The sequence below is a fragment of the Onychostruthus taczanowskii genome, unplaced genomic scaffold, assembly GCF_017590055.1.
Source record: "Onychostruthus taczanowskii isolate IOZ18803 unplaced genomic scaffold, ASM1759005v1 scaffold4, whole genome shotgun sequence".
NCBI lineage: Eukaryota > Metazoa > Chordata > Aves > Passeriformes > Passeridae > Onychostruthus > Onychostruthus taczanowskii.
In genome coordinates this window covers 18876576-18893891 of record NW_024501459.1, presented here as the reverse complement: position 1 = coordinate 18893891, position 17316 = coordinate 18876576, and positions in this window count along the sequence as shown.

Here is a 17316-nt window from a genome sequence, read left to right as displayed (position 1 = left end):
GGAATAAAAGCCATCCATGTTCATAACATCATTATGATACCAGGGTACATTGATGGCATGATAAAAATTTAGAATTACCCAGTAAGTTTTCATATCCTTGCTCATCTCTTTCCACTCCTTCCAAGATAACAAAATTTCTTTCTAAAACGTATGATTTTTCAAAGAAAAAAAACCAGTGAGGTAGGCCCATTCCCCCGAGATGTCACAAGAACTGCCACAAAGAGCTGTGCAGTGGGCATGGCATGTCACCTGACTTTTCCTGTTCACAGCAAGCAGACACCACTGCAATTCTATCTTCTGGGGCTGCTGCTGGTGTCTAAACAGCACAGTACTGCCCTTGGACCAAAACAATTTAAACACATGCCTCCACCTTTCATGTCCCAGTCAATCTCTCACCCTGCAGCTTCATCCTTGCCGTAGGTGTTCAGGCAGAGCGTGGGGGAAGCTGCAGGGTGAAAGTCCACAGGCAGCAGCATCTCCTCCATGGAGCTGGAGCTCAGACAGCACCAGGGTGTGTTATTTCTGCCCTGTGGATGTGGAGTGAGAGAGCTGGTGCTGCGCATCTACACTTCGCGTAGTTCAAGGTTTTTCTTGTTTTGAACCTGGTCTGGTCTGGTCCTGTGAATCAAACCTGGGACTGCAGTGCCTGAGATGCACTCCTGAAGGGCACTGTGAGGTCCACCTGAAGGAAACCAAATCATATGCTCTGATCTTATGGCTACAGCAAGCTGGGCATGGAGGAAGGGCTGGGGCTTTCCCTTGCAGCTCATGACATTAATCTGAGTCATGGTTTTAGCTGATCATCACCAGATTACCAAATACATCAACTCTTACTATATATAAAAGCTAGTGTACCTGGAATGACTGATTAATACTAATTTACTCTGGAATGCTGATATTTCAAGTCTTTATATATCTTTAACAGTATATATCTTTATATATCTTTAATATCTTTAACAGTCCCTCTGTTCATCTCAGATGTGTGTGTCCAAAACTGTGGAATGGATCAATCAGCAATTCTAATCACTGTTCTGCTATTTATTAAGTCAGGGCTACAATGACAGATCCTAATGTGATAATTACAATGCTGGACCCAGAGATTTGGCAGTGGCTGTGGAATACGTGAGTCACAGCGCTGAGAGCACCAAGGCCAAAATGGCAAAACTCACAGAGTCCAAATAAAATAAAAGAAAATAAGTACAGAAAAAAAGAAGTCTAAGAACACACAGAATGCCAATTATAGTGAAGTAGCTGTTATAAAAAGCTCTCTTCAAGAAGATAGATCAAATTTGAAAGAGGAATTACAGAGCATGTCCAGCTCTGTAATCTTTAATTGTGACAAATGAACTGCATGAAGAAAAGTTTACTTATGCTTTGTGAGAAAACACACTCGTTATTATGGCACTATGTGAATTTACATGATGCTACAGGATTTTGGATTTGGGAGAATTATTGATAAAATTTAGTTAAGTAAAAGAGAGATATTTTTAATAAAATCAATGGAAGTACTGTTCATTTGACCCTCGCACATACAAGCCTTTCAACAGTAACCTCACAGACAGCTATAAAGACCTGAGTTCTCTCTCTTGGGCTTTTTGGGGCTCAGATACAAATGGGAGAAAGGGCTCCTTACAGGAGCAGTGCTGGTGAGGATAACACAGAGGGATCTGCAGAGGGCTGTTGCAGAGGAAGGACGCAGTTGAGTTCAGTGTCTTTACAATCTGCTGCAGCTCTTCTTTCTCCCTGGGAAGGCTTTTTAGAGAAAGCTATGGCACACAGAGAAGAGACAATGTACTGATGAGATCCCTGGACTAATAAACTATTGACTCTCCAAAAGTACACCCTGCAACTGATTTCTTGCAACACCTCTGCAGACTGTAGAGCTGAATGCATCATGTAGATCGTTCCTGTGTCTGACTCACAAGCACAGGAAATAAGCACGGGTGTGAGCTCTGGGCTGGCTCTCCTCTGGCTCTCTTTCCTGGACTAACTCATTGCTCAGTTAGGAGGGCAAATGCTGTGGGCTGAGGTGGTGCTCAGCACACTGTAGGTTTTGTCAGATGTGGCTTCCAAGTGCATTAAATAATATTTAATGAGACCTGTCTGCCTTGCCTGCAGTTCCCACCAGTTCTGGTTCGTTGTGGTAGCACAGGACAGAGAGGGAAGGACAAAACACTTTCTTTTGTGTTCTCTCACTTGTAGGACCCATGCAACAGTAGGTTTGCAGTAGCACTCAAGGCACAGGTGGCATCTTGTGTTAAAATCTTGCTAAAATGTCGCATTGCTGGTCATACACTGCCAGCACTTTTAAACATGGCAGACTGTGGGAGGTTTAAGAGTGACTTCTAATTCTCTAAATGTAACCCCCTGCAGTTAAAAAAAGGGACCAGCACGTTATCTCTTCAGAATGCTGTGGAGAAGCCTTGTTTCTGCCATTGCTTCCAGAAGGGACCAAGGACCAGATATAGGGATGCAATGCAGGGATGGCTGTAGGAAAAAGGGTGTATCCCAGTATATGGAATGACCAGAGAACCCATGATGTTAGTGTGCAACCTGACAGCTTCCCCACCTGCCCCTCCTGGTACTGTCACTCCAGAAATCTCCCAGTGGTGTTGCAGCAAGTCCCACTCCTCCCTCAGTGACCACCTCACATAGAAGCCTGCAATACTTCTGCATTTATCCTCTGTAATCACAAATGTGAGATCATCAAGGTAATGGGGATTATTTTGCCTAGAGCCACTGAAATTCGCTGTGCAAATTACTTGTGATTTTAGCAGTTTTGCTGCAACAGGTTCCCTGCAGTCAGACAGTGGGGACAACACACCCACGACAGAGCACACAGGTCCTGTGTGCCTTATTTTGGAGCATGGTTAATAATTTGCTGAGAAAATTATTAGACACAGGGTGCCCAGAGCAGACCTTTGGCTGCTCTTTGTGCCAACAGGAGACAGGCAGGTGGGAACTTTCAATGAGAAATTTCAGACTGTCACATGGATACAGTGAAGGATGCCTGACTTCAGCCCCTGCACCTGTACCAAGTGCATGCAGGCAGCAGCCTTTCTTCCCCACTTGCCCTTGGTGCGTGTGGCAAGCCTGGGACACCATGTCCCCCACCAGAACTGGCACTGCCCACCTGAGGCGTGGGAGAGCAGGGAGAGCAATGGGAAGGCACTGGGATCGTATCCTGGCATGCAAGGATGAGGAGGAGCTTGGTGGCTGCTCCTCTGGAGGAAGGCCCTCCAGCTTTGCCAAACTTTGCACCCGTTCTCTGATGCTGTGAGTGTTTCACTGAATTGCTCACCGGTCTAACTTCCAATGAGCTCAGAATGGATAATTTTGGCATGGCCAGGCCACAATTTTTGTGTCTACCTGTGGCTTTCAGTAACTTGTGTGTATTTCTACAATCCACAGCTTTGCTCTCACATTGTTCAGGATGTATTCCCTCTCTGTGCACCTTGAATCCCTGAGCAGTGCCCCATGGAATGTTCTCAAGCTTTGCTGCCACAATGCCATTTCAGTTGCTTTTAAATTTTATTCTCACTCAGTCTTCTGTGCTTTAAAGTTTCCTTCCTCATTTTGGTGCAATCTAGTGTCATGAATGGCTGCATTTGTTCCTCCTTGCCTTGCTCCATTCCAAAGTAAGCCACTGGAGCTGGAATGCTCCCTTAGCACCCACAGTAGGATTTTTTGCCAGCAGTAGTATTTAGAAGTTGCCCAGCCCCACCAGGGCCACGGGGACTGTGCAGAACATTTGCATCCCTGGTGGATGGCACCTGCTGCAATGCTGAAGTACAAGCTATCAGTGACAGCTCTGGTTTCTAGAGGGAAAATCCTTGTTCCTGGTCCACCTGTGGGAGGTTACAACACTCTAGAGTGACGTATTCTACATGGTAGAGGAAAGAAGAACTTCTGAAGAACTGTAGCCTCAGTCAATATGCAGGTTCTGCCACTGTGCAATTGCAGCAGTGATTCTGTCTATCCTTGGCAAAATCTTTGCCAACATTTACTGCAATACAAGTAAATCAACAAACTCTTCCCTCTCTAATTAAAAAACTAATTTAACATGATGGAAAGAGAATACATGTAAGACATAGAGTTATATAGTGTTGAGATTTTGACCTTGAAACATGAGATTAAAAATTACAGTTGTCTTCAGAAGTCACATTGTTGCCTACATGCAGTATATATTTGAAGCAGTTTCAGAAGTATTAACCACATTTACAGAAATAAAATAACCTTGGTCAAATGTTTACACGTACGGCAAAATCTATGGTAAATACCAGCTTAGCTAAAGAAAATTAAACTACTTTAAATGAGAAAATACTGCAGTGTTTTTACTGTGCAGATTCCCAGACCTGCATGGATTTTGGTGTAGCAGAAGCCTTCCAGCACAGCACTTCTGAACATCCCTGGGAAGACCACGTAACACTGTGGCCGTGCTCTGCCTGCTGCGGTCCTGCCCTCCCAGGCCGTGTCAGTAGCTCCAATGCAGCAGGATTGCTCTCCATCACAATCTTTGCTATTTTGCAGCAGCCTTTTGCATCAGAAGTTATCAGCAAACCCATGAAGCCAGTGGTGCTGCCCAGCTGCCATCAGCTGGTCTGACAGCAGCCTGGCTCCAGCAGCCTGTGGGGAAGCTCTCCTGTCAGAGCACTGGCGCACCCACCCGTGGGCTTTCCCTGCTCAGCGACCCCCGCAGCAGCAGCAGAGCCCCAGCCACCCCACGGGTGCCCCTCTGACCCCCTGCACATCCCACTCTCATGCAGCCAGATTTCCTTAGCAGCTTGATTCCAGATCTCCCGTAGCAGCATCTCAGAGCTCTGATTCCTTTAATTGTTTTAATAATGGTGCAACAACAGAATAACAGAGCTGTTCAGGCTCAGAGGGACCCTGAACAAAGGAAACCCTGGGCTTTCATGCCCTCACAGTCTATGTGGGTGTTACTCTGGGTTCTTCCGTGCTCAGCCCCCAGCTGCTGCTGTCTCTGAGCCTCTCTGAGTGCCTGATCACTTGGCTGGTGCCACAGGTCCCCTGGCCTGAGCTACTTGCATTGGATGTATTCCTCCACAGGCTCAGCTAGAAGCTGACCCGGGAAGCAAAAACCACCTACAGAGATCCCCAATAGCATGAAATATATTTCTGGAAGGCCTCTGACAAAATATAAGATTTTTTTCAGATTGTATAATAATTAGTAACAAAAATGTAGAACAGTGCTACAGGTACTGTTATACAGGTATAATGGAATTGTGCTAAAGATATGAAGTGTTTATATTACGCATATGAGATAAAGAGCAAATAAGTAAAAATTAATTAAGGACATATGAATTTAAAAAAATTAATAAAATATTTATTATTTAAATAGACAATAAAGATATGCTGTTTAAACAGGATTTATTTAGCATTTATATAACATTCCTTTATACTTGTGCTTACTCAAAAAATTGCTTTTCTTTCTGTAGGCAACCTAGAACATGTCTATGTAAAAATATGGACATACTACTTCCATAGTAGCAAAAAAGCAAAGACAAATCTTAATCCATTAAGACTGACATTCACTATTAAAGAGTAGCAGAAAATCTGCAAATGTGGCATATTTACAACAGGACTTCATAAACAGCAAAAAATAAAGAAAATAAATTTGTTCCTGTCATTCTCACCAAACTGAATTCAGCAACAGCCTGCAGAGACATGAAGTGACCAATTCTAAGAGTAATTAGCACTTTGTAGAAATTAACTGTAAAAGTCCCCTTGTAGCAGAACCATACATACACAATTTCAGCTTTTAGTTTTACCTGAAATGCTATACCATTGTGAAAACCTGCTACTTCTCTCAAGGCTGTTTTTAAAAACAACCAGAATATCAAATGCATTATTAGGCTTTCACATCTCTCTTTATTTCTGAGTTAAAACAATTTGCATTTATGTCAAGAAAATTCAATTCTCAGTAAAAAAAGATACTTTTAAAACAAAACTTCAGCTAAAGAGAATGAATGAAAGAGTCAATGTCTGGCCAAGGTGGTCTTGCTGTTAGTTGATGCCATTGCAGCTGAGTCTTAATGAGAACACCTCTCTCCAGCAAAGCTGGCTGGGGTGAGCAGGGTACACATCAGCATCCACCTGGGAGTGCTTGTGCAGTGGACCAGGCTGGGGAATGCCTGTCCCCCTACACCACCACCCCAGGGGCAAAAGTGATGGACATACCCCTTAAATACAGGATATAATTTTTAAAAATTAGACACTTTTTTATAAGTAGTGAAGCACCATAACCAAAAGATGCAAATGGGTTAAGACTCCAGGTCCATCTGAGGGCTGCAAAGATGATTAAGGGACTGGAGCATCTCTCTTAAAACACTTAACAGAGTTGGACCTGTTCAGCCTGAAGAAGAGACAGCTGAGAGGGGTCCTCATCAATTCTATCAGCCTCTGAAGGGAGGGTGCCAGGAGGATGGACCAGGCTCTTCACGATGGTGCCAAGCACTAGGACAAAAGGCAGTGGGCAGAAACCGATGCACAGGAAGTTCCACCTGAATATAAGGAAGAACTTCTTTACTGCGTGAGTGACCGTGCACTGAAACAGATTGCCCAGAGACTTTGTGGAGTCGCCCTCACTGTAGGTGAGCAGGGAGGTTGGACCAGATAACCTACTGCAGTCCTGTCCTTTCCAGCCTTACCAATTCCGTGATTCTGTGATTCTAAGAGAAAATCAGCAAAGAATTATACAACACAGAAATCTCAGGACTGAAGTGAAACATTTAAAAAATATATAGGAATGTAGCTAAACATATTTTGGGCAACAAAGGACAAAAACCTCTCCTGTTTTATTAAAGGAATGTGGACAGGTACCACAAAGAGCAATATCCCATCTCTCCTCTCTGTGATCTAGTTACAGTAGGTTGCATGAATACCGAAGACATTGGAAATTTATTGCTTCTCTTTCTACATTAGCTGCTCATTGTCCTGTTTAACTTACCCGCAAGTCATTCATAAAAACTTGCTACCAGAACTACTGTTTCATGAACAGAAACTCAACTCAAAATCTGATAACGAGTTCTTCATGTTTTAGATTAGTTAGAGATAGGAGATAAGATCTCTGAAGTTCCAAATAGCTCAGTAATTCATTTGAAAAGTGCATAGGAAGTTCAGACAAAGTTATATTTTTATTTTCTAATCACACTCTGTTGAAACAGTCTTATTTTAGTCCGATAGATTCTACGAATTTATGAGTATGTGAGAAGGTTTCTGTTGCTCAAAAAACTCCCTCTAGTCTCCATAATTGCAATGAAACATTAAGGGTCACAGAGCCAAAGGTGAATAAAAATATATTAATTCGTTCATTCATTCATTCATTCATTCATTCATTCATTCATTCACATTGTTGTTCTTATTGAGATCTTTTTAAGACCACCGTGGTATTTTGGGGCCTGAATTACTCTTTTTGAATTCCTGGAATTGATGGCAGCACCACTTTTGTAGGAAGAAGGTGGTTTTTCTTATAGATCTTGGAGAATTTGATTAATCCAAGTCTACAATACTTGGAACTCCTATAATGCATTATATAAATTATTTATTAACCAGTAATTGATGCAACTTAATCAATATCCCATGAACTGCTGTGTTCACTCAGCACTTAGACAAGATACATTAAGACCAAGAAGTTCAGGCAAAGTATTCTGCATCAGGCTGGTTTTGGTTTAATAGATATGCTCCGAAGAGTGCTGGTCTCCCTTTGGACTGGGAGGAGAATCCGATCCACAGCACAGAGGCTGCTGGGGGCCGGGACTCTTGTTTGCTCAGCCCTGCCCTGCTGTACCTGTGCTGGTGATACAGCCTGGGCTGCACCTACAGGAAGGAAATGTAAACCTGGGAGCAGACATGAGGTGCTGCCCTGAGCCGAGCCCAGCCAATCACCTCCTCTTGCTTGGAGTCGCGGGGAGAAGGAAATGGCTTTGTGCTTCTAAGTGAAACCTTTGACCTCGTGTTTGAGCTCCTCAAGAGGAAGTCTGTCCTGCTGTCTTTGAGCATGAAACTAACCCCTGAATGCACAGCATTTAGTTTCAGCTTTGCTGGGCTTGGATCATTGAGGTCTAGGATGGATATTGGTGCCAGCAGCCAAGGCCAGCACCACAGCACCTCTTCTCATGGGCACTGTTAAAGACACTGGTTCATTCTCTGGTTGCACTGACCTTGGGATGAAAACAGGCAGAGATATTTCTGAACTGATGAATTTACCCTTCTGGCTGTCCTTATACCTTGAAAAGTAATGAGACAGATGCACACTTGAGGCTTTAAGATGGGAGATGGAGGAGGGCATTAAGTCATGGAGTTTCCATAAATGTCAAGCAGAGGTGTATGTCCAGGGAGGCATTTCCATATAAGTCACAAGGGAGACAGAAAAAGAGCTAAAATTGTGCACTGTAATCTTTGGAAGTACAGAAGTGAACACGAAGTACATACACTTGATAGCCCAATACCACAGTTATTTAGTCACAGAAATGGAAGTCCCACAGAAAGTCCCTTGAGGTCCTAGTTTGTGTATGGTGTGCCAACAAAAGCTGGTCATCCACAGCTGGCAGTAGTTAAAATTATGCGGTATTTTTGACATTTTCTATTCTGAGCACAGGAATTAGTCCTTTAAATAGTGTTCATTGTAGGTGGTGGCAACACAAAATGTGCACCCTCCTCTCTTGCAGACCATTGGCCTCATCCTCTAATGGCTCACCCATATGACTAGGTCTTGATTACCAAAGTAGGTAATTGAAATAAGTGTGATTATTTATGCTTGGCTTGGCCTCTAATGAATGTAGAATTCCTTCCAATAGCTAAAGGTCAGTCTCAGCATCGATTCAGATTTATCAGGTGAGCTGTGTAATTTGACTCTGAAGTGAAATTGCCAAAACCCTAGAAGGTTGACTCCCATTTTGTCACTTCTTTGGAGGTTTGTAATTCTTTTAGTGGAGGGCACAGATGCAATCAGACCTCATGGTGCTGCTGAGATGAGTTGTGATACCACAACTGATTAGTGGTAATCTTTCCAGCAGGAATCACATTTAAGGCCACCTGGAAGCTCCTCTGAAAAGAATGTGTGCTAAAATGAACCCCAAGTTTGATATTTGAACATAACGCACTTTCATTGCATGTTCAAATCAATGTGAATATTCAGTCCCTTTGTCTCTATTCCTACCCTTGTCAAATGCTTCAAGGAAGCTAATTCAGTGTCAGAAATGCAGACATAATTTAAGGAAACATACTCTAGGAACCCAATTACCTGTAAGACTTCCTGATGAGCTGAAGTTTGCTGCTCTTCTTGCTATTATAGTTGCTGGTACAAGTATTGATAGGAAGACCTGTGCTCAAGGAAACTCTTGGTATCTTATCAGCTTTGATAGTTCCACCCTGTGATGTAAAGCAGTGTCAGTATGAATATTGTCTGCATGGGGAAGAGAAGAGCTGAAACCAAGAGGAAAATGAGACGTCTGACCTGTGCTCTTACCTGTGCTCAGGCTAAGAGTGTCTTTTTTTAACCTATCCCAGGACAACAAGCTGGTTAGCTATAAACTATAAACCTTGACCAGTTTTTCTTCACTGGTCAAGCTCTACATTTTTCAGGCTTGTATGGCAACAATAAATCCCTTTAGAGGAGTCATCAGAGTTGAGATGAGGGTGTTGCCATGATATTCCTTCATGTTGCTGGTTTTACAGTCACGGCAAAGGGAGAGTCAGGTAAGGCTGAGCAGCAGAAACTCATGTGTTATATATTTTGAGCTGTGCAAATGAGTATAAAAGACTAGATGAGGAAAGACTTGCATCTTCTTTTTAGATTTTACACAGTGTTATATATTTTGAGCTGTGCAAATGTGGACATGTCTATATAGGTATTGAGTTATGGATGCAAGAGGTAAAAAAACCTGTTTCTTCTGCATTTATGAGGAAAAAAGTAATTTTGAAATATGCAGTTTATAAGTCTTAATGCATATGCCACCTTACGACATCATGTTACAGGACACCAGCATCCTGAAAGAAAGGGAATATCTCCATGCTACAGTATGCAGCTCAAGTTTTAATCTTCTTTGGAGGTCTTGCATGTAGAGTAAACACAAGTAATCTCTAGAATATGCATTGTTTATTCCAGAAGAGCCACTTGGTTCCATTATGTCATTGCTTGCAAGAAGAAAAAAAGAAAACTAAAATCTATCATCTTGACCTGTGCAAGTTTAATAGCTGAGGAGCTCAACAGCATTAGCTCAGCAACTATCAGGGGGCCAGGGCCTGGCAGCAGCAAACTGGGGAACTTCTCAGTAGGCTTCTTGTGCCAGTGGTGCAGGATGAAGGACAGTGAGGTCTGCCTGTGTGCAGCAGGAGAGATGACACTGCCACGCCTGGGAGTGCCACATGTGTGGGGCACCTTCTGGAAGGGTGGGGCTGACCAAGCCCTTCAGGCAGATCCTCTGAGAGTGAAGGTGGGCATGTGCTGCTCATTAGTCAGATGTGCTGCTGATTCAGCTTCCTCCTGCTTCGAGAGCAGCCACACCTACCCACAAATGAAACCAGCCTGGGAGACATCTGTCAAGCTGAGAGGTGGTGTCACTGTCACTGCAAGCCAAGAAGGAGGTACCATGTGCTAAAGGGCTGCTGCGGGTGCTGGCTTGGCTGAGACACAGCAGGGGCTAGGAGAATACACCAGTAGAATGGATATGGAGTGCTCTGAGGACAGCCAAACACAGAAGCTGGAGATACACAGCAGCACCAACAGGGAAGGACTGTGCCCCTCAGTGGGGTTAAAATTGTTGTGAACTTTCCTGAGAAAGAGCAGAGCCCATGTCTTCCAGCAGATGGGCAATCCATAATGACTGCTGCAGGGAAGGAAGCAAGCAGGAAATGTCTCTGCTTCTAAGACAGTGTGGGGGAACCTTTTCAGGTACCTCTCCTGAGCTCCTGGTCATCTGTTTTCTGCTACCTCAGGCAGGAGGACTGATCCAACTGAGAATTAAGATTAGCAGGTCACAACTGAAGACCATATTCTGGGGACAGGGATGATACAGGCAAGGTTTTCATCATCCAAGGCACAGCACACAGAGACCAGTCAAAGAGCAATATCTCCTGGACAGGAGAACAGGGCCACACAAATGGTGTAGCTTCACTCACTCAGGCCAGCAAGCATTAGTACTGTGAACTACTGGATACATCTGCCTTCCCTCTTTTGTGAAGAACTTGCTAAACCGTCAGTGCCGTGCTTTGGTCCTATCCAACACATGCCTACATGGTTTACCTCTCCCCCTTATGCGCTTTATCATGATGCCTCTTGTTTTGGATAATTGCTCACAAGAACATGTTCATCTGCTTTTCCTGCTTTGTGCTTTTTTGTCTAGGTACCCTCTTCTCAGCACAATTCTCACACCATTGTATAAAGACAAATTATCTCCATGTGAACTGGGGTATGAACAATAGAAAGAGCAAAGCTACCAAAAGAAAGAGAGATGTCGAAGGAAGGTTTGAAGAATACTTTAAATGGAACAAGTATGTGGTCCTTTAACACTTGAATATATTCTCAAGATCATGAGAACTACAGAGATTTGGCTGAATAATTTAAGATTGAATTGTTTGTGTAGAAGGGTGAAGTGTTTCAGAAAAAATTGTCAGGAAAATAGAACTGTCAGGAGAAAAGTGAAATATTGATGGAGATGCATGTACTTATTTTGAAGTGCAGGGTACAAGAGATAGCAATGATATCAGTGTTGGAAATTATACCATGATGAGAATCCACAGTCCTCACAAAGGAAAAGAGGAGAAAATAGACAAATTACAGTGAACTTGGAAAAAGTAGACTTCTATAAAATAAGATTAGTGATAAGAAGAATTTCATAAGAAATAAACCAAAGAAAAGCATTAGCAGGAATTACTAGGTCTCTCTATAAATGGAGTGAATGACATATGCCCCAAAACAACAGTAGTATTAGGAAGGTTAGTAAAAATAAACTAAATCAGAGCTCATCAGTGTTCTCAGTCTCACAAAGAAGCTCAGACAGTTATGAGTAGGTTACACCATTAAACTGAGTATATAGAGTAGGCAAATACAGACAAAACCATAATTATGTCAGTGCAACTATCAGAGCAATGAAGATAACACAAAAATATGTTATAAGTGTATTGGTAAGAGGTAAATTGTTTGGGAGATACTTTCTGTAGGAACCTTTCCGCAGCAGCGTTGTGGAGTCTCGTCTGGGAGCATATGGGGGCACAGGTCATCAGGAAGGGTGGAGTCACTGAGCAATGTACAGAGGGCATCCTTGTGAATGAGCAGATGCTGAAAGTCCCACAGTGCATTAGCTATGGAAACTAAGACTGGTCATTATTTCCAGTTTTTACAGTCAGGGAGGTTGCAGGTATAGGTGATTCTGCCACATGAGAAGGGAAGGAACTAGGTCAACAGAAACTTAAATTTGTTTTCAGTATTATTTTCTATGCTTCTTTTTCCTCCAGTGGTACTATCTCATGTTGACACACATTAATTATATTGTGAAATTATCACACCCCAATAGATCCATAAAAGAAATATTTTCTGAACAAACAGAAAGGGAAAGAAGCTGAGGTCAGGCAGGTCCAGCTAGTTTGAGAAGTGGAAGAGGTACATGGAGAGATATCAGCTAAAACCAAGAGTAAAAGTAAAAAGACAAAAAGAGAAAATGAAAAAAAAATGAAAAAGGAGTGAGGGAGAAATTACAAAGTTGATAAATGGGAAGGGTAAAAAGGATGTGACTAATGATATGAGAAGAGTTGTTTCTGGAAAAACTGACTCGTTGAACAATGATTCACACAATAAACACCTGGACGTTTGCCTTTTTTTCGTTGGATTTACTCAGAGAAACAGCTGGCTTAAGGACCCAGTCTCACTGCTGAGTTTTTTTTGTGATTTTATCTGTGGCACCATGTTATGACTGTTGTAAAGCCTTAAGTGCTTCTGGACTTTGTAATGCATTTGACATGGGAGACCTTTTTTTTCTCCTGTGCAGTTTCAACCTGCAAGCAGTTGCTCTGTGCCTGGGAAACTTTTTCAGCCAGAGGAAAATACTGGGTATGACAGGCTCACCTCCAACTTTAAATAGTGGGGACATTCAATTAGGCATACTAGGTACCTTCCATCTGTGTATTTGTGCTTCAGGTAATACACTGCACTTCCTAGTAATTGAACTTCCAAGCAGAGACGCTAGCACTTGAAAGACAAATGCTTGACTTGTTTATAGGGATTGCACTTCTGACATCATGACTCGAGTTACTCTGCACTTGTCATATGAAAGAGAACAAAAAATGTCATTGGGAATTTGTGGATGTGAATTTGGTTCTGCCATGTGAAATCTTGCTGTTTTAAAATTATTACTTCTTGTTGAAAGTACTGCTCATTCATAACCAACTAGTACACAGTTAATCTGCATGTAGGTCACTTAAAATCAACATATTTCTGAGAAAGTTAATTTCCCTCTCCTTATTATATTTATTTAGAAATCAACAGCAACGGGTTTTAATGCTTTATTCAAAACTTGTTTTGAGCTGTGCTCTAAAGATAACTCACTGCTAGCAGACAGCTTTGAGAAAGTCTGAATCATTCTGAGTGCATGAGTGAATAGAGAACACTTGTGTTTTAAAGCATGCTGAAAGCATAGCCTAGAGGTTTTTTCCCTGGAGAAACAAACACTGATTTTGAGGAAAAAGACCTGAAACACAAATAGAAGATCTAACTTTTCCCAGAACTGTACACCTTAGAGCTGCAATCAAGTCTCAACAATTCTTTCTTTAGATACATAATTCAGAAAATAATGTACCGTACAAATAATTTAACAGTGTTCAAGAGCAATCTGACAGACTGAGGAAATTGAAAGCAGAAGTTAGAACCTGGATGAAAAGTAGCATTTCTCAAGACAATAAAATAAGCCTGTCCAAAACTTCTGAAATAAGCACTATATTAAAAAGTGAGATACAAAAAGCACAGCATTTTAAGAACAGCAATTAAAAAAAAAAAACCAAAAAAACTTAGTTTTTTTTTAAAAAATATTTTATTTATTATTTGTTTTACCATTGTCCTTTACAGCCCAATTGATTTCAGTTCCCTTTACTGCAGGTGTCGTAATGCAGAGACTAGTGGGGACTAGTTCCCTCGAAAGGCTGCAAACACAAAACAGACGTGAAAGATGGCACAAAAGGGAAAGGAATGATTGCATCCATTATGAGACAAGTAGCTGGAAAAGGGCAGACAGACTGATTTGCCCAAATTTACTTAAATTTTTAGCAGAGCTCAGACAGAATTTAAACTTTCCAACATGAGAACTGATTAATTATTTTCTTAACTTGGCTAGGTCCTTCCCATGAAAGGATCTGCTGTGAAAACAAGCCACCTTTGTGTCCAAATTCTTGTCTTCTGAATGTGAATTATTCCTGTGACTTAGCAAGCCGTAAACATGCTCTCCACCCAAGGCCCATGCCCCCTCCTCTCCACCTGCCCTCCTGCAGAAAGGCTGTCTTTCCTCTGTGCCTCCAACCCATGCCCTGCATGTTCTTTTCTCCCAACTGAAAAAAAAAAATCAGAAAGAAAATCACAAAGTATGTAAAAATATTGAAGACTGTGAATTACCTTGGAGCTACCTTGCTTCCTTACAGGGCTGCTGTTTCATACCACACCTAGTCATTAGAATCAATAATTGTCCTGCAGTTAATGTTTGAGCTGCTGAATCTCTCAGGGCAAGTCTGAGGAACTATAAACTGGATAAGCACAGACAGACATCACCAACCTGTGCAAAGGTGATTCCCACAGCTGAAAGAAAGAAGCATTTTTAGAGCAAAATAAGCTTTTCATGTTACAGGTAAGGGATGATCTAACTGACATTTCACAAAAATATTTTAAAAGCTGAAGTGGGGGTTTTGCTAAAGGATTTTCAGGCAGTGTTAGGAAATCAGCTGTCCCTGTAAAATGGATGACTGCTGTGCTAAGGCCTAGTCTGGTTTATATTTGATTTGGATCAATTTCCTCTGTTTTCTGTTTGCTGAATTTGAACATCTGAAATCAATCAACTAAGGAAAATAATATTTTTTCCATGGAACCAAATACTTGTGATTGTTACTGATCTTTAATCTCCGGGAATATTCTTTGTTCTCTGAATGTTTATTATTGAAAGTCACTGGAATATTTGTATGATGGTTATCCTAGAGATTTCTCTTCAGTCATGGGAAGCGTGAGGGATTATTAGGGATATAACACTGAGATGAAGCTAAGAAATGAAGGAGAAAATATGGCTCCAGTCCTCAACCCAGATCTCAAGCTGCTTTTAGTTAAGCTGATGCTATTCTCATCCTGAAACTGTCTGTTGCTGAAAACTTTTATATGAATCTACATATACTGGAACTCTGTTCTCAGTGACAGAGGAGTATGGATTTTGGGGTTTCAGTCCTTGGCAGTGAGACGGCTCATGAGACTTGGTAACAGTTTCCACCCAAAAATAAATGTTCAAGGACTGATCAAAACTTGCAATAGGCACCATAAATGACACAACATAAGGAAACGATGTTTATTTTCAAAGAGAAGGGAACATCAAAGGCACATCGAAACTGTGAAATGGCTGAATTTCCACTGCTGCATGTGGTAGTCGGATCTGGACAGGAGAACCTGGCCATGACACAGCCACATTTAGCAATTAATTTGACAGCATTTTCTGTCCCCAAAAGTAAGGTGGGATGTTTCCCATGAGACTTTCTCCTCCCCTGGTAGGTCTTGCTCCTTCTTTTTTCCCTGAATCCAGACCATGGTACCCCAGACCATGCCATACGGCTTTTCCTCCCTTTTGATGGCCTCTCCCAGTACTTTTAGCTCCCTGGTGTTCCTCCATTGCTGGCTGGCAAAGGGGCACCTCCAGCCATACCTTCTCCAGAGCGGCATAAAAACCCGGCAGGGAGCCCCTGGGCACAGACTGCAGCCTTACAGGATGGAGACGGAGCACCTTGGGCACTCTGTCCCACCTTCTGCCACAAATTAATAAGGAATTCGTTTTTTGGAGTTCCCACATGGCTACTAAGAGCAGCAGGAACAGCCAATATAGTCAGAAGAGAGTGGCAGAAGGGGAGGGGAGAGGTTGTATAGGCAGAGGAACTGAAAGAATTTTCATTGACTGTGTAACCGGAATATCAGCAACAGGTTTGGTTTGAAGTGTCCTTCCAGGAGGTTCAAAGTGTCTTCTCCTTCTCTCTGCCCTGCCTGTGCCACCTCCTCTGGCTCCAGGAGGTCTGTGAAGGACCCACTGAGGAGGCATCACAGCCAAGCATTTACAGGGGGCTCAATTTCAGCCCTTGTCTCCTGACAAATTTAATTATTTTTCTGATCACTTCTGGTTTCAAAAGTGCGTAGTATTATTTTCTTGCTGTACCCACACAGTTATCCCCAGCCCAAGCAAAGAGCCCAGTGTTTCAAAGGGTGTAATTGCACACACAGTATAACACAGATCAGAATGGGATTTGGAAGATAAACTCCTGCAGCATATCCTAGAATGAGTGCTTGAGAGAGCAGCAATGTGGGTAGTAGTTTCTATATTTACAGGTCCCCTTTTTGTTCAGCCTTTGAGGAAAGAAAAGAAGCGGGGAGAAATGGTGTGATGGGAAGCACAAGCAGGAAGGCACCTGGAGGGAGCTGTACCTCCACACTGTGCTCTCCCCATTGGGGACCTCCTTGGGACAGATGTGTGGAAGGATTCCTGCAGGTGTGAGCCATATAACATGAAGCACCACTGAAGATGGCAGCACAATATGCCAGCTTCACCTCCTTCTAGAACTGGCCCCATCCTCTTTGTAAACATCTGGAGGCAGTGAGGAAGTAGAATAGCATTTTGCAAAAGCCATCTAGTTTTCAGAAGGATGTAACATAAACTGTGGAAGTGTGTGCTCAACATTTCTTTGAAATTTGAGGCAGAGAACTCTCCTTGGACTTGGAAATTTTGTTTCCAGTATCCATGTTGATTTAGAGGGTGTGATGCCCTAGGCGTCCTTTGTCTCTGCAAGCTGCAGGAAACAGTTGAAGTTTTGGAACCATAAGACAGACACCTCAGGATAGTCTCTGCAAGACTTTTGTCCTGTGGTTATAGCATTTCTTGTGAACGGTTCATTGTTTTCAGTAAAGCAGAAATGAAAATGCCTTTGCAGTACAGAATTATTGTAAATGTGGTTGCACGGCTTTTCTGTGCCAGGTTCAGTCTTTGAGAGCTCTTTGGCAATCTCACATGTTGCATCTCTTGCACCATTAGGAAAAACCCGATGGGCACAGCCTTCCTTGGCAGCCCAGGGGTA